At 42.8% G+C, this 26,904-nt stretch overlaps 1 protein-coding gene across 3 annotated transcripts in view; it reads left to right on the top strand.

Moving 5' to 3' along the window:
* Window positions 1-26,904, top strand: part of TBXAS1 (thromboxane A synthase 1) — a 161,786-nt gene that overhangs the window by 9,490 nt on the left and 125,392 nt on the right. The gene's annotated exons all lie outside the window — the stretch shown is intronic.

Below are 26,904 nucleotides of genomic sequence, written 5' to 3'. Positions count from 1 at the left end.
TTAATTCACAGGAGGCTTCTTGGAGTCTGGCCCTGCCAAAGGCCTGCGTCTGTAGATGGACGGGCCCGCAATATGCTCCATTAATACATATTCACCCGGCGGGTTAAACTTACTACAGCTACCCACTCGATCCAAAGCACCTGGATTTAGGTGGCTCTGGTTTTTGAGGGGAAAGTGGAAAAATTAATGGGGAACTCGAGTTTGAACAGAATTTCAATTTATGTTTCCGGTGGTAATAAAGCCTCCCCTAGATTAATAACTGGGAAAGCACTTTGAAAAGCATCAAGCATTATGCAAATGTGAGGTATTATTCTTTTGGAATTTGCATAGCTGAAAATGGAATTCACGTTTGATGTTCTAGGATGATGAAATGACTTCTTGGAAATTGGCTCTGAAACCCAGCTTCAGTCCCAGTGCTGTTTTTGCTTTTTTAACTGGTTTAATTATCTTTTGAACTTTTCTCAGTATAGCTTATCTTGCCTTGAAACCAGCCACATGCAAATCCAGGAGCAAGGAGCAGTTCTCATTCCCTGCCTCGCCCCATTCACCCATCTCAAAGTGCTCCCATGCTCAGGGCTGCACACACCACAGTGCAGACACATAGTAGGTGCTTAGTAGGTGTCAGCCAGCATCAGTAACCACCATCTCTGTCAGCTAACTGCAGAGGAAAGGAAGTTGTTAGTGCTTCAGGTATATTTTAAATTTCTTCTTAATACGATTATGAACGTATTTTCCCATCAAGAGCTATGCTCTGACTGTGGTTCTCAAAGCATGTCCCGCCTGGATCTTCCAGGTAGTCTCACAGCATTAATGCTCATATTAGACACTTTTACACATTTCTGTTTTTGTTGTGGGTTTTTTTTTTTCCACTTCTCTGTTCTCAGCTCCCAGCTCAATGCCTGACTTACACCATGGCCTTGATAAATGTTTGATGAACGAATGAATGAATTGCATACGTTAATGTTGCTCTGGTCATGGAAGGGGGCATGTGTCCTGACTGATAAGCTGCTGTAACTGGATGTTTATAATCAGTGTAGATCAGGGAGTCACGGACAATGACACTGTACCATTCAGCCAGGCAGCTGTGCATTTGTAATCTACTCCCGGGGCCATATTAATAACCTGGGTCAAAGACACAGAGATTAGATAAAGGCACAAAGCAGAGGTGGTAAATAGGAAGTGAAAGCTAACTTCCATTTGTTATCTCAGAAACATTTGTTGATCTGTTCATGTATGCCAGGCATGGAGCAGAGGCTCTCTGGTACAAGGTCAGGAAACAGGAGGTTGGGATCAGATGTCCAAGACAGGGGGATACATGGAGGTTCTGGGGTAAGCATGGTGTCTGGAGAGAAGAATGCTGAAAGAGAGCAGGTGACAGAAGAAGGTGGCTCTGGCCGTGGCTCTGGATCCTGGGGTCTATCCCTTGATCCAGCTCAAGGTAACCATCCTCAGGCTCTCAACCCTCCTCTTCCCAGGCAAGGCTCTAGGTAGCCTCTGAGCAACGGACTTCTGCTTGAATGTGGTGGGGCCTCCCTCCTGCTCCATTCTCTTGAGAGATACTTGTGGGAGAGAGAGGGGTGCTCAGAGAAAGCTGGGGGTGGACAGATCCCCACAGCCAGCTCGCTCCTAAGAAGAGACTGTGGAGGGCGGCATGTCATGACTGTTCAGACTCCTTTGTCTTTCCTTTGAGAGTCATCTTTGCCATTGGGCCAGGTAAGATTGTCACAGGGAGCCTTAACTCTGAGAGAATAAAACTATGAGGATTACTTCTTGCCTCCTCAACCAGCCTGTGAGTTCTTACAAGGGAGGGGTGAGGTCTCACATCTCTTTGCAATTCCAGAAATTTCTAGTTATGGCACAGATGTTCTTCTAGCATTTGGTTCAATGGGGGTAGAGTTAAGAAGTACACATTCATCAGCCTAGCACCCAGGCCTTAGGGTTTAGCTCGTCTCCTTCCAGGGGCCTCCTCTCCCCCATCCCTCCCCCATATCCTGTTCAGAGAGCCATCATGTTGCTATATGCGTCCTTCCTTTGCCCTTGCAAGTCTCCATGCTTGGAATTCCCTTCCTCTTCTCTTTCCTTCAGGGCTAAGTTCAGGGACATCTCAGGGAAGCCTTTTCTGTTTGTCCAGGGCACTTCCAAGCCCCTACCAAGTGCTGCTTTTATCATATCTCTCATCACCCTCCACTTCCCTGTCCCCCCAACCCCAAAGCCCAGCAGGTAGCATTGGTGCATAATAAATGTTAGCTGAAGGCTAGTTCCAGCCTCTGATTTCTGCTGGTATTTTTCTTGCTGGTTTTTCTCTTAGCCTTCACAGATCAGTACAGATCTTAACAGTTTTGCCCACAGGAGTCACCCATTTTCCTGAAAACCTCTTGTATTTTCAGTTCATACCAACCTGGTGACCCCTTTTTAAGCTGTTGCAGGTGGACTGTTTTTGTATCCCTACCCACCTTGTAGAAGAGAGACCATGCTATGTACTTAATAAAGATTTCTTAATTATGAAGTGTGTATGTGAATTTGGAAAGAAGAAGACAAAAGAGTCCATTTCATGTAAAAAGAGATCATTATAAAATAGGCAAAATAAATTTCAATAGTCTTCCTCAAAGTGCATTTGACACAAATTTCAACAATGCTTATTTAAATTGACAGGTGGCTGAGTAGTGTGAAGGGGGGTATCAGATCAGGGCTGTTCCACTGGGGCTGAGATGGAGCAGGCATATAGAATATATTAGCTAGAAGTACATGAAGCACATACAAAGGTGATTAACACACCTGACAAGACATTTTAAAAGCTCATTTTTTGTGTGTAAAATTGTTTGAAAGTCTTACTTCTGGAAGAGATTTGATGTACAAGAAAGAAGTTGTGTCAACTGAATATGGCTAGAGGTAACCTTAACTCCTAGCGTATTTCAAGCACATCTAATACTTGGCAATTGGATTCCCATTGATTAAGATTCCTTTATTCTTTAAAAGAGTATAAGGAAGTGGCCCAAATATTAACAGTGGTTTCTTCTTCCTTGGTGGGGTTATGGATGATATTTATTTCTTTTTTAGTTTTTCTAGATCTGCCACATTTCTTTAATGAGTATGAATTACTGAGCAAAGACTACAAAATAAAAATAAAGAAAGAGAGAAATTTTATTTAAAAGAAGAGGAAATGGCTCTTCTCTAGTAGTGAAGAGGAAACCAATTGGATGTTTTGGGTGATTTCAGGACTATAATCTCATTATTTCTACCAACAGAGGAGAGTAGAAGGGGAATCTGTAGTAATGGGAGAGCTTCTTGACTAATGAGGCAGTGTGAAAGGTAAACTGTAGCAGTTTCATTAAGTAGCTAAATAGTAAAAGCAGATAAATATATGACTACACTAGCAGCTGAGAAGTGCTGTCTTGGAAAGATACAAGGGCTTTTAATGCCAGGCTGCATTTAAAGCTCAGGAGCCCCGAGACTCAGAGGTATGAATCAAGTGGTTGTTAGAGTAGGAATCAGGATGCTTTAGGATTCTGATCAAGTCTCATTCTAAAACCAGGTTAAGGTAAAATGTTATGGGTGATTATGAAGACTTAAGACTAGATTCTAATACTAAGCCCAGACCATATCTAGTAATCTAGATAATTGAGTCCTAGACCATATTTAAAAGAAACCATTGCTCCTTGGGAAGCAAGGAAGGCTTAATATCCACAAATCACTCAACATGACATACCACACTAACAGAATGAAGCAAATAAAACATATAATCATCCCAATACATGCAGAAAAAGCATTTGACAGAAGTCAACTTCCTTTCCTGATAGAAATTCTCAATGAATTTCTGTAAAAGGAATATACCTCAATATGATAAAGATTGTATAGGACAAGCCCACAGCTAACCTTATACTTGGCAGTGAAAAGATGAAAGCCTTCCCTCTAGGATCAGAATAAAACAACAAGGATGCCCATTCTCACCACTGCTATTCAACAGAAAGCTGGAAGTCCTAGACAGAGCAATTAGGCAAGAAAAAGAAATAATAGGACCCCAAACTGGAAAGAAGAAGTAAAACTGTCTCTGTTCATAGATAACATGATCTTAAGTATAGAAAATGCTAAAGACTCCATCAAAAGCTGTTAGAACTAACACATGAATTCTGTTAAGTTGCAGGATCAAACATATAAAATCAAACATACAAAAATCTGTTGCATTGCTTTATACTAACAACAAACTGTGAAAGAAGAAATAAAGAAAACAATCCCAGTTACAATAGCATCAAAAAGAATAAAATACTTAGGAATAAATTTAACCACGCAGGTAAAAGATCTGTACACTGAAAATTATGACACTGATGAAAGAAACTGAAAAAGACACAATTAAATGGAAAGATATCCTGTGTTCATGGATCAGTTAGATAGATATTGTTAGAATGTCCATACAACCCAAAGTAATCTATAAATTCAATGCAATCCCTATCAAAATTTCAATACCATTTTCCACAGAAATAGGAAAAAAATCCTAAAAATTTTATGGAGCCATAAAAGCAACGTTGAGAAAGAAGAGCAAAGCTAGAAGCATCATACTTCTGGATTTCCAACTATATTACAAAGTTATAGAAGTCAAAATGGTATGGTTCTGGCATAAAAAGAGCCACATAGACCAATGGAATAGACTAAGACATTCAGAAATAAACTCATGCATATACGGTCAATTAAGTTTTGATAAAGGAGCCAAAAACACACAGTGGAAAAAGGATAGTCTCTTCAATAAATGATTTTGGGAAAATTGGAGAGTAACATGCAAAAGAATGAAACTGAACCCTTACTTTCACTATATGCAAAAAAAAAAAAAAAAAAAAAAAAAAGCTCAAAATAGCTTAAAGACTTAAATGTAGACCTGACACTGTAAAATTCCTAAAAGAAAACATAGGGGATAGCTTTTTGATAATTTGTCTTGGCAATGAGGTGTTTTTTTTTTTTTGATATGATACTAAAAGCACAAGCAACAAAAGCAAAAATAAACAAGTAAGAGTACATCAACCTAGAAAGTTTTTGCACAATAAGGAAAACAGTCAACAAAGTGAAAAGACAACCTACAGAATGGGTGAAAATATTTGCAAATCATATATCTGAGATGGGGTTAATATCCAAAATATATAGTAACAATAGTAACAAAACAGAACAAAATAACCCACTCAAAAAATGGGCAAAGGAACTCAACAGACATTTTTCAAGAAAGACATACTAATGGTTAACAGGTATAGGAAAAAGTGACTAACATTACTAATTATCATGGAAATACAAATCCAAGCCAAGAGTAATCACTTCGCACTTGTTAGAATGACGATCATCAAGAAGACAAGAGATAACAAGCGCTGGTGAGGATGTGGAGAAAAGGGGACGCTCGTGCACACGCTCGTGCACTATTGGTGGAAACATACTTTGGTGTAGCCACTGTGAAAACAGTAGGAGGTTCCTCAAAAAATTAAAAATAGAACTACCACATGACCCAGCTCCTACTCATGAGTATCCAAAGGAAATGAAGTCAGCATCTTGAAGGGATATCTCCACTCCCATGTTTGTTCAGCATGATTCACAATAGCCAAAAGATGGAAACAAATGTTATTGACCCATGAATGGATATATTGTGGTCTATGTGGACAATACTATATTATTTAGCTTTAAAAAAGAAGGAAATCTGCCATTGGTGACAATGTGGATAAACTTGGAGGACATTATGCTACATGAAATAAGCCAGACACAGAAAGACAAAAATGGCATGATCTCACATATATGCACAATCTAAAAAGTCAACTCATGGATACAGTGAGTAGAATGGTGGTTGCCAGGGACTGGAGGATGGGAGAAATGAAGAGATGTTGGTCAAAGGGTACAAACTTTCAGTTATAAGATGAATACGTTCTAGAGATCTAATGCACAGCATTAGTAACTATAATAATAATGTAGAATATGTGAAATTTGCCATGAAGGTCATCTTAAGTGTTCTCACCACACGCACGCAAATGGTAACTATGTGAGGTGATGGAAATGTTAGCTTAATTTTGGTAATCATTATACAAGGTATACTTATATCAAACATCAAATTATATACCTTAAATATATACAATTTTCATTTGTCAATCATACTTCAATAAGCTAGCAAAACCAAACAAAACGCCCCTGGGCTGGAATACAGAGCCCAGCTGAGAACTCTTGAGTTTGTCCGAGCAAGGAAGCCACATCAGTGTTCCCTGGTATAATCAGAGGGAGAGGGAGAGGTATCTAGCTACAGAATGAGGGTATTTGAAGATCAGTTTGGCTACCATTTCCCAAGTTCTGTTCCTAAAAATGTTTGGGAAATTAAATATAAGGTAAGGCTTCTTGGAGATTCATAGCATACCAAGGGACTGAAAAGTTATGCAGTAAAGAAATCTCTTTAACTTCACTTGACCCAGTTTCCCCTGAATGTATTGGATTAAGAAACGCTGAGTATGGCAATAGCAACAAGGGCGATCTCAACTAGCTGAGACTGTTCCTTGACAAGGGTGTGTTGGTGGTGGTCAGGCAGCCCCATAGCCTGGTGGAAACGGAGCGGCTGCTGACCAGAGGAATAAAACCTCAGAATGATCCGTTTGCAAGCTTTGAGGCTCTAGGGTTGATGATGTTTACTTCAGGCCATAGATGGTATGGAGTCTAGAGGGCAAAGGAGGGCCAATGCACGGGCCGGCTCCAGTTCAGCATCAAAGTAAACAAACAACCACAGCTGTCTGGCAGTGGCAGGAACGCTGCCCTGGGAGGTGGGGAGTGGCCCTCGACACCCACCAGGAATGCCACCAAAGCACTTCTTGCATGGTGTGGGGCATTTGGCACAGATGACCACCGAATGCCTTCTGGATCTAGACTCCACGCATGGGCAGGTCTGTACGAACCAGCTACTGCTGGTGAAAAGCAAGTCCGATAAAACACAAGTGGTCCACTAGGAACTGCTCCCTCTTCCTCACTCATCCTCAGCAGTAGTTCTCATGGAGGGGAGAGAGTGTCCTGGGAGCTGGGAAACATTCTCACAAAGCAGTTTGGGGGGGGCTTCATTAGGCTGTGTGCAGGACTCTCTTCTTGCCTTCCAGCCCTCACTCCTCAGAATTTCTGGGTAGCCAGCCTATCAGAGGTGGCTTTGGGAAGCAGAAGGGTCTCAGGCTGGGTCTGGAAATATAAGGAAGAATTGATGGCAGAGGAGAGGAGGGAGAAAATTCCAGGTAAGGAAGAGTCACCATGTCAGGGTGTGTAACATTTGGTAGAACAAAACATTAAGGGTGTGAATAATGGACGCATTTTAGAAATACATTTTAAAGGCCATGGATAATTTCCAGTGCCCCAGAGCATCTACAGAGGGATGCATGCTATTTCCATTTTTTAATTTTTTGCACTTTTTGTTTAGGATATGATGGGTACTTTGGTTTAATAACTCAGCGATGAGCTTGGAGATAAAATTGAACCTGCTTAGGAAAACTAGGTCTGTGCTTCCTCGAGGACCATTTCACAGAATATTATTTTTTGTTTTCTCTCTTTTAAATAGTTATACACAATATTCCTAGCCTTCCCCTCACTTTATTGATTTTCCAGAACGAGAGTACGAGGCGTGACTATAAAGTAACGTGACTGATTATTTTAGCATACACACCAGAACTTATACAGCCAAATGAATTTTATGACCTTCAAAGGCATTTTCCTGATAGGCTAAACCTTTGCAGCAGATATGCCACTATCAGAAAACGCATTCTTAGCACTTTTCTTTAGGAATGGTCCTTGGTGTCTAGAGGCAATCTTTTGACAGCCTCAAGGCAACCAATTGTCCTCTGTTTTAAGAATAGATCGATTTTTTTTAACCAGTCCAAATTTTGGCAGATTGGTGATTAGACAGGCAATATTAGTTTCAACTCAAAATAAAAGGTGATTCTAGAACAATAAGGCTTCTTGTTTACTCAAGAGGTTTTTGTATCAGGAAGCCAGGGATGCTGTTAAGGAGCCACACTCACGGGGCATATGCATTGGTTGTTCGCTTTTGATTTTGTTTTAAGGAAATTAACAGCAATAATCTTAATACTTGTGGTCATACTTTCTCTTATCTTGTGAGAATTCGGGCTTCTCCTAGCATCTACTCTTTGGGAAGAGATGAAAGAAGAATCTCATTTGTTCTATAAACAAAGCAAATAATCGGATTTATGTTGGTGCCTTCCTGTGATGCTTGAGTATATGCTTGGTGCTGCTGTCCCTGGGAGAACAGTGGCTCTTCCAGAAATAAAGTTACTGACTGAACCCTTCCCTCCACCCCTGGATACCATAATAACAACCATCTTCTAGGCTGTCATTTGCCACTGAGGATAAGTGCCCTGTCTTTGGGAACCTGAGCAGCGTTACAGGGATTTGTATATATAACGTGTATCTGAACGTGGGGATGGAACTCTGGAGAGAGAAGGGACAGGGGACAGTTGTTCATATTGCTGTGCATCGGTGTTTCAATTATTAAGAGCCACCTCGTTCCTGGTTTGCCGGAAATATGTGACATTGCACAACTTCTTTGAGGATGGGTAGGGGTGGAGTGTTGGCTGAGTGGGGAGATCCCCACGCCCTTGGGTCTCCTTGTCTTCCATCTCCTGGCAGAGTCTGGCGCTGGGCCACACTGCAGGGCCATCCTCAACTTCCATATGTCCTTGCAAAGATGTGTCTTTAGGTTTCAGCTCAGCAGACAGCAATTCCTGAATGTGTCCCAGGAAGGGGACAGCCCTTTCTTTGCTCAAAGGCACCTGGATGGCCTGAAAGCAAAGCCAACCTCTACACATAGTGGCTTCAGCCAAACCCCTGTTTTCTGAGCACTACACACAGACACCCCGGGGAGAGCCAGCACCGTGCACCAAAACCAGCCTCTGCCTCCACATTTCAACTGCAAGTTGCCCTAAGACCCTCCCCTGGCATTTCCCTCCTGCCGGCACACAATATGCCTATTCTCTTCCCTGCTCCTGCTCACTCATCACAGTCCCTGCTGTCTGGATGTCCTCCTCTCTCTGTTTACATCCTGGCCATCCTTCCAAACCTTGCCAAAGGCCACTCATCTAGAAGGTCATCTTGACCAGGCCAGCCCTGAGGAGCTCTGCCCACCCGGAACTTCCATAGTGCCCTGTGGTCTCTAGAAGTCACCTTGGTACCTACCATGTTATTTCATTGTGGATGCGTGTGTCCTACCTTCCTACCCTGGCTCTAAGCCCCTCAAGGCAGGGCTAAACCTTAAGCCAGTGAGTGCCTTGGGCACAGTAGGTATTCAGTAAACATCAGTGATGGTCACTGAGATGACCATGTGAGATGCCTCAGGTCACTGAGATGCACATGTGGGCCTGTGAGTGCCGGGGATGGCTGGGTCAATCTCCCTCTGACTTGCTTGCACACTAGTGGCCCCGTGTTCCCAACGCCTAGCAGAATGCCTTGCACGTGGCTCATGGAAAGAGTAAATAAATGACTTCTTTGTTCACACACTCATTGAATGCTGAAGGTTTTCAAGGCTGCGTGCTGGTTCTCCCTCATTGATGTGCAGCGGATAACATTCTCATGAATTCAGATAGATAAAGCAATTGTCACATTCGAAATTGAAGAGCAGGTCTTGGATGCAAAAGGAGAGAATGGGACAGAATGTAGGACATGGCCATTTAGAGATGGCATATCGGGGAACACAGAGCTCTTGGGGTCTGATCCGGGCACCCTGACAATCCTGTGGTGGTGAGGGGGTGATAGGAGGCATCCAGCCCCCAGAAGAGAGGCATGAAAGGACAAACACTTCCTCATTCACAGTTCTATTGAACACTAATCCCCAGTTTAAAGCAATGCTATCTAAACTCTTTACCAACATCCACTGTTTATATTATTTCCCCATAGGTCCCATTGTCTAAATAACAATGCATATTTAAGTAATGATTGATTTTCCCATTTTAATCATTCCAAGACAATGATAGAAGCTCTGCCAATGAGAATAGCTGATCAATGAGATAACCAGCATTAGTGTACCAAGTTATATTTCCGCTCCAAAGCAAAGAAACTTGGCATTTTCATTAACCTGCGCAATCTTATTGTCAATAACTGCGCGATTTACATTAGACCCTTTGAAATGTTGGAAATATCTCATGTATCCCCTTCCTGTCTTGGCAAATCAATAGGCAGCTGGGAACCCCAGGCTGTAAACATTGTAAAGCATAGTCAGTTATATGTTTAAGTGTTTGAATTCTATTTGTAACAGAGAGTGACCAAAATTGGGAACATCATCTCATGACAAAAGGGATGATAATGGAAGGTAATTGGGAAGTTCTCAGGAGAACTATGGCACCGTGCAAATCAGCTAGGCCTTTCTAGTTTAGGACAGATACACTTTTTCCACCAGAAGAAGTCATTTCATCCTTGCTAGTTTCCTCATTAATAAGAGAGGGCTGACAGTCCCTGCCTCTCGGCATATGGCACCTTTCCACCTGGCCACCCAGGCCAGCTCTTGCTCACCCTTAACGGTCAGCCAATCCACATTCTTGCCAGTCTTGTTTCCTAAGGGGTCCTTGAATTGTTCTTTCCTCTATCTCTGCTCTTGTTCTACTGTAATCCAGGATTTCGAGAATATCCCTTGGCAGGAAATAGCCTCCCAACTGGTTTCCCTGTCTCCTGCCTGTGTCCCTCAAATTTGTCCTGTAACTCTACAGCCAGAATAAACACCACAGGAGCTCACCACATAAACCCTGTCCTGCATAAAACCTGTCCATGGTGCCCTTCCCACTCAGGGAATGAAGTCTCCCTAGCCTGCTGTGCTCACCCCACTCCACCCCACCCTCACCACCCCACCAGGCTCCTTCCCCCCTGCCTATTCATCTCCTTTTGCCTCTCACCCAACACTCTCCTTTTTGGTGCCCAAAGTTCCTTCCAGACACCATGCTGTTTACCACCCATTTCCTTCCTTCTACTGGGGTGCCCTCCCCTGCTTTGTTCAGGTGAGAGCTTCTGCATTCCCTGTGCCCCTGGCCCACTGCACCTGGTCCCTTCTCTCACTTACCACTTATCTAAGGTGAGCTCCTCAAAGGTGAGCTCCTCAAAGGACTGGGCCTTACACACCTTCCTCCTCGAGGGCCCAGCATCATGCCTGGGCCACTTAATACATTTCTATTGGGTAAACACTCACTCAATTTTCTGTTGAGTCAAACCAAGCTGAGAGATAATATATACAATTTGGCACCATGGACTTGGCATATATAGACTCCCAATACATGCTAGTTGTTCTTTGCTGCTCTGAATATTATCACAGAGAATTTCCATTCATTTCTGGCTGCCTACCACTGCAACCAGCTACCACTCTTTTATTTGTTATATAACAAAATGTCATTGACTTGAACTCTGGATCTTAACAAAAGATTCTGTCTTTCTAATTTAAGCTAGCCTGGGCTGTGGGTGAAGTTCATCTCTGTAAGGGAAGAGTTGCTAAACAAAATCATAACATAAAGGTGACTGTGGCAACCTCTTAGGAAAGCAAAGGACCTTTGAGCACTTTGGCAGTGCATTCGTTCTTCAACACTGTCTTTGAAAACTCACTAAAAACCACTTCACTCTTGGCTGCCCTTCTGCACTTGTGCAATGACCCAGAGCTTGAGCTTTGGAACCAGATTGCCTGGATTCAAACCCTGGTCAGCCTTGTAAACTTAAGCAAGTTTGTAAGGTCTCTGTGTCTCAGTGTCCCCATTTGTAAAATAGGGATAGTAACTGTGCTTACCTCATAGTATGTTTGGAAGAGTCAATGAGTTAAGACATGGAGTAGACTTGCCAGGCCCAGTAGCATTCAATAAGTGATAGCTATTTATTATCTGATTACTGCAGGCTTTTAGTCAACAATAATTATGTAGCTCCTGGGTAGATAGCTCACGATTTTATTTTTAATTAATTTATTAATGAATTTTAACATCACTCAGAATTCTCCCATGATCTTCAGGAATGCACTGAAGTGAAAAGTGAGGGGAGCTATACTCTAAACAAGTGGTCTTGTTTTGAATGATCTTGGCCTTATATCAGCAGGCTGCTTTTGACCTTGAATAAGTAAGATGAAGTTTCAAAATACCTGTTGGATTTGGCAGCTAAAAAGTTTTAGGTGCTGTTGGAGATGGCCACTGATGGGGTGGTGGGAACAGGAGCCAGAATGCAGCAGGTTTAGAGGTGATTGGGAAAGCAGGCCATGGAGGAGAGATGGACTTTTCTTTCAAGCAGAAGATCTGAGATGTCAGTGGCCTTTCCAAGCTTCAGTTTCCAATGATAAAATGGAGACAGAGTCATCCTTCCCTTATCTCCTTAAAAGGGAGTATGAGTGCATTGTGATTGATAAATCTTACATCCACATATATTATTATTAGTCTATTATGGCAATTGTGTATCTCTTAGTTGTAGGTGTTTAAAAAGAAAAGAAAATCCATTTCTTGAAAAGTGCTTTATAAATCAAGTTTTAGGGATGCCTGGGTGGCTCAGTGGTTGAGTATCTGCCTTTGGCTCAGGGCATGATCCCGGAGTCCTGGGATCGAGTCCCACATCAGGCTCTCTGCATGGAGCCTGCTTCTCCTCCCTCTTCCTATGTCTCTGCCTCTGTCTGTGTGTCTCTTATGAATAAATAAATAAAATCTTTTAAAAAATAATAAAAAATAAAAATAAATCAAGCTTTAAACCCAATTCACTTTCTAGAAAAATATAACTCTCCTATGACAAAATTTATATTTGTCCTCTGATTTGAAGAGTAATGGCACAATTCTATTTGCCATTTGGTCTTTGTTTCATTGATTGACACATGCCTTGCCCATGAATGTGAGAACTGGAAGTGTAAATGATGCATATCAAATCAGTACATAGATCCTGGTAAGTCTTCCTCCACTCTCTCTCATAGACCAGACCTTTTGTTTCCTGTACAATCCTATCTAAGCCCTTATCTTCATTATCCCTTAAATATGGCACTTTGTTTCTTTGCAGATTCTAATCCCTCTCATCTTAAAACATCCAAGTAAACCAGCCAGCCAACCAACTAATCAACTACCCACCTCTTCTTTGACTGTGTGTTCCACTCAGCAACCTTTCCACCCATCTTTCTATTTCCAGCTAAGAGGCTTCAGAAAGAGGATCCCACACTTGCTCACATTCTCATCTCCCATTTGCCCTTCAGCTCCACTGAAATGACTCTTTCCAAGGCCACTCATAAATGGATTAACATTTCCCCATCCTTGTCTTTCTTTAGTGATTTGTAATAGTTGACTCTAGTATGTTTAGTCTCTGTTGTTATTGGGTATATTCCAGAAACCTCAGTAGAATAGGGGTAAAAAAGAGGTGAAGTACCTTGTTTATAATCCAATGGCCTCATTTTACAGATGGGGAAATGAATATGCAGAGAAGTCAAGTGAATTGACCTGTATTAGCTATTGCTGCAATGCTGTGTAACAAACCACCCTAAACTCATTGGCAAACAACATCATTTCTTTTTCTCACAGTCTGTGGGTTGGTAGGGGTAGCTCTGTTCTAGGCTGTGGGTGGGGTTCAGATCTGCTTCATATGTGTTTGTAATTAGGCCCAGACTGAAGAGCATGCTGGGGAAAAAGCTCTATTCCTGAAAGATCACAGGAATGCCAAAGATGCCAAAGGAAATAATGTCTCTTGAGGCCTCATCCTGGAAGTGGTTTAATGTCACTTCTGCCCATATTTCTTTTGGTAAGGCAAGTGGCATGCCCAAGCCTAACACTAATGGGGTGGGGGAAGAAGACTCCACCCACCATAATGGGAGGTTCTTGAAAGTCATCAAGTAAAGGGTGACGATATAGAATTTTGATACAAGAAGAGCATGAAGAATTGGAAGCAATGATTCAATCTACCACATGCTCCAAGATTTCACATCTGGGTTCTGATCTCTGGCAAAGCAGAAAGACGTCATAAGTGACAAGACAAAACAAAATAAGAAACAAAAATAAAAACAAACAAAACCTTAAAGCTATTAGGTGCTTGGATTTTTACTGTAAATGAAAACAATAATCTCTGAAAAAAGAATGGACATTGATGGGGAATTTGGCAGCTGAGACACCGACATGGCAGGTCACGGTGGTGGGTCATGGTGAACTAGTACCAAGAATACTCAGGGTCAGGGCTCAGGTTGACCCGAACTGAGCCTGGGGATGTGCCCAGGAATTTCTAGTTGAATAGGCAATAGAGGCCAGGGGCTGACTGATGACAGAACTGGAGCATACTCTGAGAAGAACGAATATTGATTCAGGAGAGGAGGTGGGAGAAGGGAGTAGCTGACCCATAGAGGACCCAGCTCCAGTCTGGAAAAGCAGGATGGAAAGGAGGCATCACTGAAGCCCAGAAGACCTGAAGAAGACTGGGTGTGGAAAACCTAGTGTGGCCATCCAATCCTGAAATATATTACAACCAGAGGACATCCTTGTAGATTGTGAGCTGTGTTGTTTAGGATAAATTTACTGTTCTACGCTGGGCAGTAAATTTATGGATGCTGTTATGCCAAGAAATGGTTATGGCTGAAAACATAAATAGTTCCAGAATTGTTTTAAATATTCTCATGGGTGTAAAGGCGTACTGTGTTATTAAAAAAAATATATGTTTTAGGATTATCTCTTGCCCTTCAAGAAGCTACTCCTTGGTGCTGGCTAGTGGTTATAAGAAGAAAGAGCATATCCCAGTCAGAAGGCCTGTTACACGGGGTGAATTTCACTTGGGTTTTCAAAGACAAAAAGAGACTTTTGACTCCCTTCCGTGCTCCTCTCTGCCACACACTTGTGTACACTGTCTTCGATGAAGTTGCTGGCAAATTTGAATAGGGGACTGCTCTTGCAATCCAAAATCAGCCACAAAATTTCATTTCCTTTTTCCCTATAAACTGTATGTGCTGAGTAAAACAACTAATTATAGATGAGTTAATGTAATGATAAATACCAAAAGAGCCAGGGCGCCTCGGTGGCTCAGTCAGTTAAGCATCTGACTGTTGGTTTCAGCTCAAGTCATGATCTCAGAGTCATAGGATCCAGCCTACTTTGGGCTCTCTATTCAGCGAGGAGTCTGCTTCCCCTCTTCCTCTGCCCCTCCCCTCACTTGCACACTCTCTGTTGGTTTCTTGCTCTCAAATAAATAAATAAATAAATAAATCTTTAAAAAAAAAAAAATCACCCACACCCCAGCAGGCAAAAACAAAGTAGGACATTCAGAATAAGCTGGGGGAAAAAAATATATTTTTGAATTAGTGTCTTCTTTCATTAGAGCCAGTTTCTTTCTCTCTCCCCTTTTCTGCCCTAGAGTGGCGAGGAAGACCCCTCCCCACCAACACGCACACATAGGTTACTCCCTTCAGGCTCATTTCAGGGCTGCTGACAGCTCTAATGGTCTATGCACTGGGTTGAGTAGGTGTTCCCCCAAAACTCATGCTCACTGGGGATCTCAGTATGTGGCCTTGGTTGGAAATAGGGTCTTTGCAGATGAATGTAAGTTCAGATGAGGTCACAATAGATTCGAGTGGGCCCTAATCCATGAGTGACATGCTTATAAGAAGAGGGAGGGACACTGGATGCAGACACAGGTAGAGGGAGGATGATACGAGGGCACAGACACTCAGGGAGGATGCCATGGGACAGTGCAGGTAGAGTTGGAGGGATGTGGCTCCAAGCCAGCAACTCCAAGTATCACCAGCAACTGTCAAATCTAGGAAGAGCAAGAAGGGGTCCTTTTCTAGAGCCTCAGAGAGCATGCCCCTGCTGACACGTTGATATCAGACTCTGGCCTTCAGAACTGCCAGAGAATATATTTCTGTGGTTATAACCCCCCCAGTTGTGGTGCTTTTCTTTTGTCCTAGAAGACTCTTATCATCTCCTTTTTTCCATCAACCTTGCTGAGCCAGAGCAGATCCATTAGGGGCCCAGCCTGAGGGTCAGGCCCTTCCATTGGTCAGACCAGGCCTGGGATGCACCCCTGGGGCCAGCTTCTAAGCCTCAGCTTCCCCATCTATGTGATGGACACAATGAGGATGTGGGTAGAGATGAAAGGACACAGTGATTACGAAGTGTTTGGTACAAGGCCTGACCCATAGCAAGTGCTTAGGAAATGTTCCCGATCATGAGCCATGTGATTTCTGATGGCTCTGCATCCATTTTCATCCTCCTTAGTTGGAAATTTCCTTGATTTTACTCTTTGGCAAAAGCCAAGAAGGTCCTGTGTGTTGTCTTGGTGAGGTGAGTACCTGGCAGAGGGTCTGGCACAAAGGAGGCACTCACTACATCTTTATAGAATGAAGAATAGAATGACCAAATCCTTTTTTTTTTTTAAGTTTAAATTCAATTTGCCAACAATAGTATAACACCCAGTGCTCATCCCATTAAGTGCCCTCTTTAGTGCCTGTCACCAGTTACCCCATACCCCCACCCACCTCTCCTTCTGCAACCCTTCATTTCCCAAAGTCAGGAGGCTCTTATGGTTTGTCTTCCTCTCTCATTCTTCTCCACTCAGTTTTCCTGCTTTTTCTGATAGTCCCTTTCACTATTTCTTATATTCCCCCATATGAATGAAACCATATGATGATTGTCTTTCTCTGATTGACTTATTTCACTCAGCCTAATACCCTCCAGTTCCATCTACGTCAAAGCAAATGGTAGGTATTTGTTCTTTCTGATAGCTGAGTAATATTCCATTGTATACATACGTCACATCTTCTTTATCCATTCATCTTAGAATGACCAAATCTTGTTTCAATACCTCATCATACAGACCTTACAAGGTTCAGTAACCAGCCTGAAAAACCCAGGGTAAAACTTTGGAAGAAGGATGTATTTTAATTAAATTTGCCCACACTGGGGCATGGGCAATGTGGCAGCCAGCTCCCAAGACAGCCCCTAATGATCCCTGTCCCCCAATTTTTACAGCCTTGCACAGCCCCCTCCCCCGCTGTATCAGTCAGTCAAATGACCAAAAAAATACAGCAGAGGTAACGAGATCTTCTAAGTTTAGCTTTTAAAAGACTGAGGCTGCCATTTAGGGCCTTCCCTCCTTCCCCTGGACTGCTTGTTTAGAAGGAAGCCAGATGCCCCATTAAACAGCCCTACAGAGACTCACATGGTGAAGCCTTCCAACAACTACGTAAGTGAGCATGGAAGCAGATTCTCCAGGCCCAGGCAACCCTCAACCAGTGCTGCCTCAGAGGACAGCTTGACTATAACCTAATGGAAGACCCCGAGCCAACACCACTCAGGTAACCTGAGCCCAGATTCTTGACTGTTACACAGAGACTGTGTGAGATAATAAATATTGGTTGTTTTAAACCACTAGGTTTTGGAGTAATTTGTTACACGGCAATAAATGACCAGTACAAATGATGAGCCAAGACTAGGGCAGGAGACAGTAATTGTATAAGGGATTATAAGGTGCAGGAGGCAGGCAAGAGACCAAACCCAGATGGGTTGACCATGGGAAAGGTCAGGCTGGTTCTATAGGTCTGCACATCTGAACCAGAGCCCAGAAGAATAAGAGCCAGAACCAACCCCACTAATGAGCAAAGGACATCGAGACTCTCGGTGATCTTAGACTGGAGCTATTGCTTTCTGACCTTTTTCATACAATTTCCAGTTAGACCTGCAGTGGATCACTGTAGCTAGGAGATGAACAAAGGCCAGAGGGTCAACTTGCTAAGAGTTAGGTCAGTGCAAAGATTTGGGGATTATAGTAACAAACAAGATGCAGTGGGATTATTAGTGTTTTTGAAACACTCACAATATCCTTTTGTTATTTCGATTGCCTAAGCATTTTAAGCCATCTGCTAAGCTGGGAGACAGAATTGGGTTTCCCTAGCCTGTTCCAGGCTACTGGGCAGGTCATAGTTCAATAGAAAGATGGGAATATTGGCTGGGTTTATGAAGACATAACCTCACATCCAATTGGCAAATATTTTTTGAATGCCTACCAGGCAAGATACAAAAGAACAGAATCATTCTGTGCACCAGTTCCCAATGCCCCAGCCTACTGACTTTGGCTACTTAGAGATTGAAATTCGTCTGGCCAAAGAACAGCTCTTCTACTCTGCACAGGCCAGGCTTCACTTTGAACTTACCCGTCCTTATTTCAAGCCTCGTGGCCCTGCTGACTCAGTGGCTAATCTGATCAATTGATTTGATCCCAGGGGATAACAGAGTCCCATGAATGGCATCTGCCTTTTCACAGGGGTCTCAGAGTCCTTAACCCACAGAAGTGAGCAGGGCAGGCCTCTCTGCATCTCCTGTTTAGTAGATGGGTTGGGTTGTAGGCAATTTGCTGCTCTGCAAACAAAATGAAAGACAGTAGAGGCTGTTAGCTAAGAGCACAGACTCCAGAACCAGACAACTCAGCTACTTACGAGCTGTGTGACCTTGGGTGAGTTACTTAATCTCTCTGAGCCTCAGTTTTCACATCCGTAAAATGAAGATGATCATAATAGCACCACTAGCACGGAGTGTGGAGAGGAATAAATGAGTTAACGTGTGAAACACTTAGAACAGCTCCTGGCTTGTGGGAAACATTCTGTAATAGTTCGATATTATTATGCAGGACACAGAGACAGGAGTAGCCCCCTCTGTCCTCTCTGGGCTCTAATTTAATTGTCTGTAAGGGTTCACCCAAGGCAGATGTCTCTCTCTCACAACAACATCTAAAGGGTTCTTTAAGGACTTCATAAAAACAAAAGGATTAACTACAGATGACTAAGCCCACATGATGGAAACAGAACCAGGTACAGTAAATAATGAACTTAGACAGGATTATATTCCTACAAACAATACACTGAGCTTTCCTGCTCTTCATTTACAATCCCTCTGCATCAGGGAGCCGGTGGTCAAAGAGAACATCCCTATGTGTCTAGGACAGTCTGGGTGGGCTCCTGGGGGAGATAGCCCTGTAGCAGAAACCTGAAGAATGACCAGGACTTTCCAGGTGGGGAAAGAGGGCAGACACAGACAGGGAAGAGTGTGCCAGGACCAACCAACCGAGTTAAGCAGGCACCTGGGACACAAGATTTAAGGAGGCACTCACTCTCAGGGTCGTGCAAGAGCAAGGTTGGCACTTGCACATCCCTGAGAGTGAGTGCCTCCTTAAATCTTGCACCCTAGTTCCCTCACTTGTATCACCTTAGTCCTGGCCCTGGAGAAGAGCATGGGTAAAAGCCTGGAAGGGTAAAACAAATTGGCGTAACTAGAAATGTTCCAAGTCATGCAAAATTGCTGGGGTCTAAAGGCGGGGGAGGAGACCACTTGGAGTGGTGCTGAAGAGTCAGACCAGGGCCAGATCATCCAAGGCCATATGTGCCAAATAAAGGAGTTGAGTGTTTAGTGACAGGGAGCCAACAAAGAGTTCTGAACTGGGCCATGGCGTGGTCAGACTTGCGTGTTAGCAAGATTCTTCTGGCACTAGAATGGATGGCAGATTGTCGGATGAAGGGAGAAAGCAGAGGCGGGGAGGCCAGGTCAGGATGCTAATGAAGACTCCATGCCCCAGGGAGACAGGAGGCTGAAATAGGGCAGTGCCAGTTAGCAGAAAGGAGAAGAACACACCTGAGATGTTTTGAAAGCAGAACTGACGGTACTTGAGGGCTGACTGCTGACAAAGATTGATGGAAAGAGTCAAAGATGACACTGAGGTTTCTAATTGGAGTTCTTAAGCAAGAGAAGAAGTACCTGGAAGACTGTTAGTTACCAGGGCTTCCCCAAGTCAGAGGGACATCCCCTGTCCCCCGATTTGTTTTCCATAGGATGTACTCTCTGGGGGCTGGGATGCCTTACTCACCCTTGTGTTGGCAGCCACCCACACTCTCTAAGGGTCGCTTAAATGAACTGGGTGGCTTCCGGACCCCAGCCCCTCATCCTGCTCGGTGGTTTGGGGGTGTCACAGTTCTTCTAGGATGGCTGTGCAGCTGGGGTCAGGACAGCCTCCCATCCTGGACCTGTAGGGCAGTGGGACTGGATGCCAGGGCAGGGTCTGGGCTGGCCCGGAGCTCTAGGAGGTAGGGAGAGGAGCGGGGGAGGCGAAGGCAGTGAGGGCCTGTGGGGAGGCTGGGGAAGCTGGAGTTGTTAGGTGAGGAGAGCCAGTTTGAGGTCAGAAAGTCGCTTGGAGAGCAGGCCAAGGGGCAGTGGGTTGGGGTGAGCCCAGAAAGGCTGAAGCAGCTGAGCTGATGGGAAGGGGGAGGTGTTCCGTGGCACCCCAGACACCAAGCCAGGGCAAGAGGAAGTGCTGAGGCCACAGGGCAACGATGGGAGGCAGAGGACTTCCTCTGACACAGGCTCAGCCCCACACACTGACTCTGTGGTTGACGAAACCCCCAGAACCTCTTCTATGAAGTCAAGTGAAGCCAGGCCTCCTCTTTCTGCTCTGCGTGCATTTTGCCTCGTTCTCATAAAAATAAAGTGAGTAAAAAAGCCAGTCTGAGCTCTTTGAAATATTAATTAAAGACACCACCGTTTCCTTATTTAACTGAGGGTTGCTACCTCATTTGGGATTATTAGCAAAGCAAGACAGCCTTTGTTGTGCTTGACAAAGTGATTAATTCAGACTGTAGGTGAATTTTGGCTTTCTTGACATCTTTTGATGTGCTAAGATTCCCCAGCGAGGACAAACATCATCAATTACTTAAACAAGCCATTACCTTGAGAGCACAATTATCAGTGAGGCCCAGGCTACTAATTGGCAGATGGAGAGATAGAAATGAACTCTGGGCTCTGGCCTGGACCCTTACCTGTCTACGAGGAGCAAGAGTCCTTTCATTTGTCTCATGGTGACGCTCCTGCACATCTGGGGCAACCCAGTTCTTTTTCCACCTCTGCAAAAAATACATCTTGGGTGATGGTGTCTCTAGATCGAGAAGCAGCCTGTGTCTCTCTGATGAGAAACTCTCTCTGTGGGCAGGGCTGTAGGACTCAGCAGTGGGGCAACTCGAAAGACCCAAGTTCACAGAAGCAACATTCTTTCTTGATGGGAGTTTGTAAGAAATTTGGGGGCTTGCTTTTCTCCTCTCCTGAGCACATACATCCTCTAGCTTCTGCTGGGTGCAGCAGGATGGGGCAGGGGCTCTTGTAGGATGCCACGTCTGGGCCTACAGTCCCCTGACACATTTAGGCCTCCCAAGGCCCAACTACAGGAGGCAGCACTTCATTTTTAAATATATAAACATATAAGATTAGATGTAAGTTGATCTGCACTTCAAATTTATAAATTTAAATATATTTTATTTAATAATATTTACTATACATTTTCTTTTAATGCATGAAGCCACTAGTCTTTTTTTTTTTCCTCCTCCATGCTGGAAGAGAAGTTTGAGGGGAAGGTTTTATGCCTGAATTTGTTTATGTCATTGTTTTTTCCAGTGTGTGTATGTGTGTTGGGAATGCGACTCAGACTAGTTAAATTCAGTCAAGTATCCGACACTTAAGCAAAAATCTGGAAGTATTTCATAAAGACCATTCACTTAACTGATTTTATGACATAATTCAATTGCTTTGCTCTATTTTTAAAAAATATTTTATTTATTTATTCATGAGAGAGAGAGAGAGGCAGAGACACAGGTAGAGGGAGAAGCAGGCTCCATGCAGGGAGCCTGATGTGGGACTCGATCCCAAGACTCCAGGATCATGACCTGAGCCAAAGGCAGATGCCCAACCACTGAGCCACCCAGGTGCCCCTGCTTTGCTCTATTTTTAAAATAAAAAGCTAAGTTGGTTGCGTTTTCATCTTGTGAAACTTCTCTGCGCTACCTATCATTCTCTTTAATTCTCGCTGGTGCAGAAGGGTAAGGCCTGCTCCCAGAATCTCTCTGTGGCCAACTGTGATGTAGGGGAGAATCACAGAACAGAGGTTGAGGTGGCTTCACTGAGCCCCGTCCCTTCCTGACCACCAGCCCCGACTCCAAGCCCTTTGCTGCCTCAGCCCCAGGGATGCCAACTAGTCCCTGCTCATTTGTTTTCTTGGGGATGAGATGGGCATTGGAAAGCCCGAGAAAGCAAGGCCCCCTGAGGGTGCCCCCATGCTTCCCATTTTTGGGCCTCCTGGTTCACCAGCCGTTCCAAAGCAGCCCTCTCTTTCAGTGCCTTCACCTGCTGTGGGTGACCCGGCTCTCTTTAGTCGTGTCAGCTTTGACATCTCTGTCCTCAGTTTCATGGTTTTCTGGAGGTTGGTCCTCTTTGGAGAGCCCTATTGTTTGAAAACCAGCCTTGAGGGGAAGTAATAAGCATAAGGACTGCTTGTCATTTTTTTTTTTTTTTCAGCTTCAACAAATACCATCCAGTAGTTGGACAGAGGAAGTGTTCGTATCAAAATACAAAGCATACATTTCAACTGGTATGAGATGCTTCTTCACTGCAAGAATCATAATGTAAATGCTTAATCACTGCTTGTCATGAGCCACTGAAAGTCTGTCTGGTCCACTAGGCTGTAAGTGCCACATCCCTGCAGCCTCCCTGGCACCCAGCACTGTGTCTGGTATGAGACATGCAGTGAATATGTGTCGACCCAATGATACTCTTCATTTGTAACATGTCAGTTAACATTAGCCCTAACAGTGATAAAGCACTTCACTACCAGGACCTCTCCCCTTCGGGAGGAGGGTAAACTACTATCATAGTTTAGAATAAATGCAATGGCAGAAGCAGACCAGCTCTCTCCAGTCCTGAGAAAGGGAAATAGAGGACAATAAGATTCATTTGCTCTAATTCTCCACGTGCACTCTGAGAAAGGTGCTTCATCATTCTCTGGCTGTGGTGTTAAGCTATCAGCTGAGTTGGGGCAACTGAGACAGAGCACATTAAAAAATGTGCTTGGACCATCTTCGAGAGCCAGGTCTTCCCAGCAGTGGAGGATGGACTGCCCATGGCAGGACAATATTTTTAGGGGGTTCACAGACTTAAAGAATTTTCCATGGTAAAATGTTGATTTTTACCATTACTTTTTATTCATGGAAGTGGTAACGGTTTTCATTTATGGCCATGACATAAAGTTTCCTTTTAAAATAAATGCATTTAAGTTTATTTAAAGGAAAATGGTAAGCAAGCAATAGCACAGGAGATTTGCAGATATGCAAAAACTGTAAAGGCGTTATTCAAATGACTGAATTTAGAAGATTAACGTCTTAATACCAATTGAGATTTGTTGACTCAACTGACTCACCTGCTCTGAAAAGTTGGGATAAAAATGGAAAAGTTAGGTCTCTGTGCTGTAACAGTCATCAACTGGATGACTTAGTCTTTGTTTAAAACAATTGTAGTATTTTCTTTAAAATATTTATCTGTTGGCTATTTAGGCAGTAGGGTCAGCAAAGCCTAGTTCAGCGGTACCCGAGACAGAGGCTCAGTGTCACTTTGAGTTTGAGCTTGCCTCCACCCCACACCCAAGCAGCTGTACCATCCAGTTCTCTCTAAACAGGAAGCCCTGGTGATCTCATAGTCCCACACAGACACTTCCCCTTTTCAGGCACACTCCAAAATAAAGTCAGGATGTATACACAATGTAAGGTGGTATGGTGCTGAATAATGACTCTCAAAGATGTCCAAGTCCTAATCCCTGGAACCTGGGAATGCCACTTTTATGGCAAAAGAGACTTTGAGAATATGATTAAATTAAGGCTCTTGAGAAGGTGAGGTTGTTCTGAATTCCCCAGTTGGGCCCTAAATGTGATCACGAGGGCCCTTATAAGAGGGACGCAGGAGGAGTCAGAATCAGAGAAGTTAATGTGGCTACTGAAAGTAGAGATTGGAGTGACATGGCCATAAGCCAAGGAAGCAAAGAACCAATACTCTCCTGGACAGAAAGAACTGACCCTGTTGACATCTTAACTTTAGGCTAGCAACTCTGATTTTGGACTGCTGGCCTTCAGAACCTTAAGATAATACACTGTTTTGTTTTAAACCATTAAGTTTGGGGTTGTTATAGCAACAAGAGGAAGCTAATAGAGCTGGGAAAACGTACTTTAAAAAAGTCCTTCACTCTCTGATAGGATTCATCGTATTGATCTGTTATATAAGGTACTACTATACATTTAAGAGAATACGAACTACAGAGGATTCAATTAAAAAGTTTCAAGATCTATTTAAGTTTTGGAATAGGCATCCATGTGATTGAAGTATCAAAATGGTATCAGGAAGTATCACCAAAAACTACAGTGAAAAGTCTTTCTCCTGTTATGATCCCTAGATACCAGTTTTCACTAAATAGAACCAGGGCTTATTGGGGGTAAGACATGTACAAGATGAACCTGGAACATCTCATTGTTTCAGAAAGTGATAAAGACATTCTATTAAAAGTACTCAGGAGCAAACTTACACATGGTCCCATTAGCTAAAGATGTGACAATTTGATGAATAAAATTATCATTGCAATGGGTCAAAACACATCAAACATACTTAAATCCATTAATTCATAAGGATACAAAAATATCATTAGTTACTACTGTAAGATGTCACAGAATCAACTCATTATTTTGAAAACTAACAATAAACGGAAAGAACCAAGTATTGATCCTACTTTTTTTATATGAACTGTTCCTTAGGGTAATCATAGCAGATGAGGGTAAATTCAGAATTATTGCAGCTAATAAGTGCAGAAGGAATATCACCGTTTTGCAGCTACTAATGAATTAATGGATCTAGGTGATAATCCTCACAGCTGTTAAGATCATAATAAAAGAGAAAAATAGACATAATCAATCTCCTATAGAGCAGTCTTACAGAAAGAGCCTCTGGATCAGTGGTTTCCAAACTTGGGACACTGCAATCACTTGAGGATCTTTTTAAAATTCTAAAGCCCAACCCACACCCTCACAATTAAGTCACCATCTAGGTCTGGGGGTAGGACACAAGCATCAGAATATTCTGAAGGCCCTTGGTGTGCAGACAAATTCAGGAACCAATGGTTTAGATCTCACTACCAGACTGGGGCTGAAGAACAAGTTGAACTACACCAGAGGATGCAACCAGTGAAATTCAGACTATGGGAAACCCTATAAGACACAAGCTATTTATTAAAAATGCAAGAAGAAAAAAGGTGGGCAGGGAAAGTTGAGGGGAATTTAGAGACTTAGAGATACCTTTTTAAGCATCTGACCCAATTACAACATATAGAATTTATTTAGATCTTCATTCAACAAACATACTGTAAAATTATGAGACAATTGGAGAAATTTAAATGCCGACTATGTATAATACTGTATCTTGATGACTTTCCATCTTTGATGTGTAGTATATTATTCAGTGGATGCATAATGATTTTCTTAAACAGCCCCAACTGACAGGCATCTAGCTTGCTTCCAATCTTTTGATGTTATAAAAATGCTAAAATGAATACTGCTGTACATATGTATATGTTCAGGTATATGGGTAGAACAAATGCCTAGAAGTGAATTTGATAGGTCAAAGGGAAATGCATTTGCCAGGTACTAGCAAATAGCGCTTTTATGGTCCTGTACCAGGGTAGAAGCAGTGGAAATGGAGAGAAGTGGGCAGATATGGAGAAGGAGCTAATTTGAAGATATAGCTAAAAGATATAGAGTGTATGTAAAGTAAGAAAAATGAAAGAGAAGCATAAATCAGGTCTAATATCAGTCAGGTACAGGTAATTTTCACATGGATAGCAACTGCCTCCAATCTCAGTGATTTACATCAACATCTATTTATTTATTTCTTGTTCATACTAAATGGTCCAGCATGGACCACTTTGAGCTCTGCTCCTCATCATCTTTATTACAGGACCCAGACTTCAGGAACAGCTCTCACCTCGGAGACTAGGTCTCCTGGCAGAGGGGAAAATATTAAATGTCTCACCATGTACCACTCTCTTGACTTTTGCTTGGACATGGCACATATCATGTCTGTTCATGCTCAGATGGCCAAAAAGTCACATAACCAAGCCTATTGTAAATAGGCTGGAGATGTATAATCCTCTAACTAAATGGGATAGTCATATTTTAAGCAATCACACACTCAACCATGTCTCAAATGTTTCTGGCTTGAGTAATTGGTGGATTGTGGTTGTAACAGTGACATTGAGATGACTGAGCAGGATAAGATTTAAGGGGAAAATTGAATTCAGATTTAGATATGTTAAGTTTAAGTGCCTAATAGACATTAAAAGAGTGCAGCCAATTTGGCAGTTGGGTAAGATTAGTTCAATGGAGAGAATGAAACTAGAGACAGAAATGTGGAAGTTATTGATGTATAGATGGTATGTAAGTGATGAGACTATTAGAAGGAAAGGAGCCAGCAAAGACACAGAGGAGCAGCCTCTGAGAGGAGGAGTGCTGCCAGGGAGCATGAGCAGGAGAGTGTTTCAGAAGAAGAAAATTTCAGAAAGAAACAAGAAAGTTGATCTGTGTTAAATGCTACTGAGAGGTCAAGTGCAAAGACTGACAAGAAGTCACTGGATTGACAAGATCAGAATCATGGATGACCTTGACAATGGCAATCCCATTGAAGTGATGGGTACACAAAACCTACTTGGGATAGGTGAACATACTAGAGGTATAGAAGGGGAGAGAACAAGTCTAGATTATTCTTTCAAATGATGTTACCAGCAAAGAAGGAAGAAAAATAAGGCAATAACTGGAGTCAAAGGAGTTTGCCTTTTTCCTTTAAGATGGAAGACACTGCAACATGTCTGTATGTGTACAGGAATGATCTAATAGAAAAGGAGAACACAACACAGCAGAAAGAAGAAATAGTTGAGATCTCTGAGTAAGAGACGGTTAAGAAACAGAAGTGAAGGGGTTGGCTAGACAGACAAAAGCTCTCTCATCATGATCATCAGTTAATTAGTATCTGTTATTATTATACCTTTGGTTTCAATAAGCCTGCCCTTGTTCTCAGCATATTCACTGTATATTCTCATGTGGTGGTTTAT

This window comes from Canis lupus, chromosome 16, assembly GCF_011100685.1.
Source record: "Canis lupus familiaris isolate Mischka breed German Shepherd chromosome 16, alternate assembly UU_Cfam_GSD_1.0, whole genome shotgun sequence".
Lineage (NCBI taxonomy): Eukaryota > Metazoa > Chordata > Mammalia > Carnivora > Canidae > Canis > Canis lupus.
The sequence above is the reverse complement of the archived record's forward strand: the minus strand, read 5'-3'. Positions and strand labels throughout refer to the sequence as shown.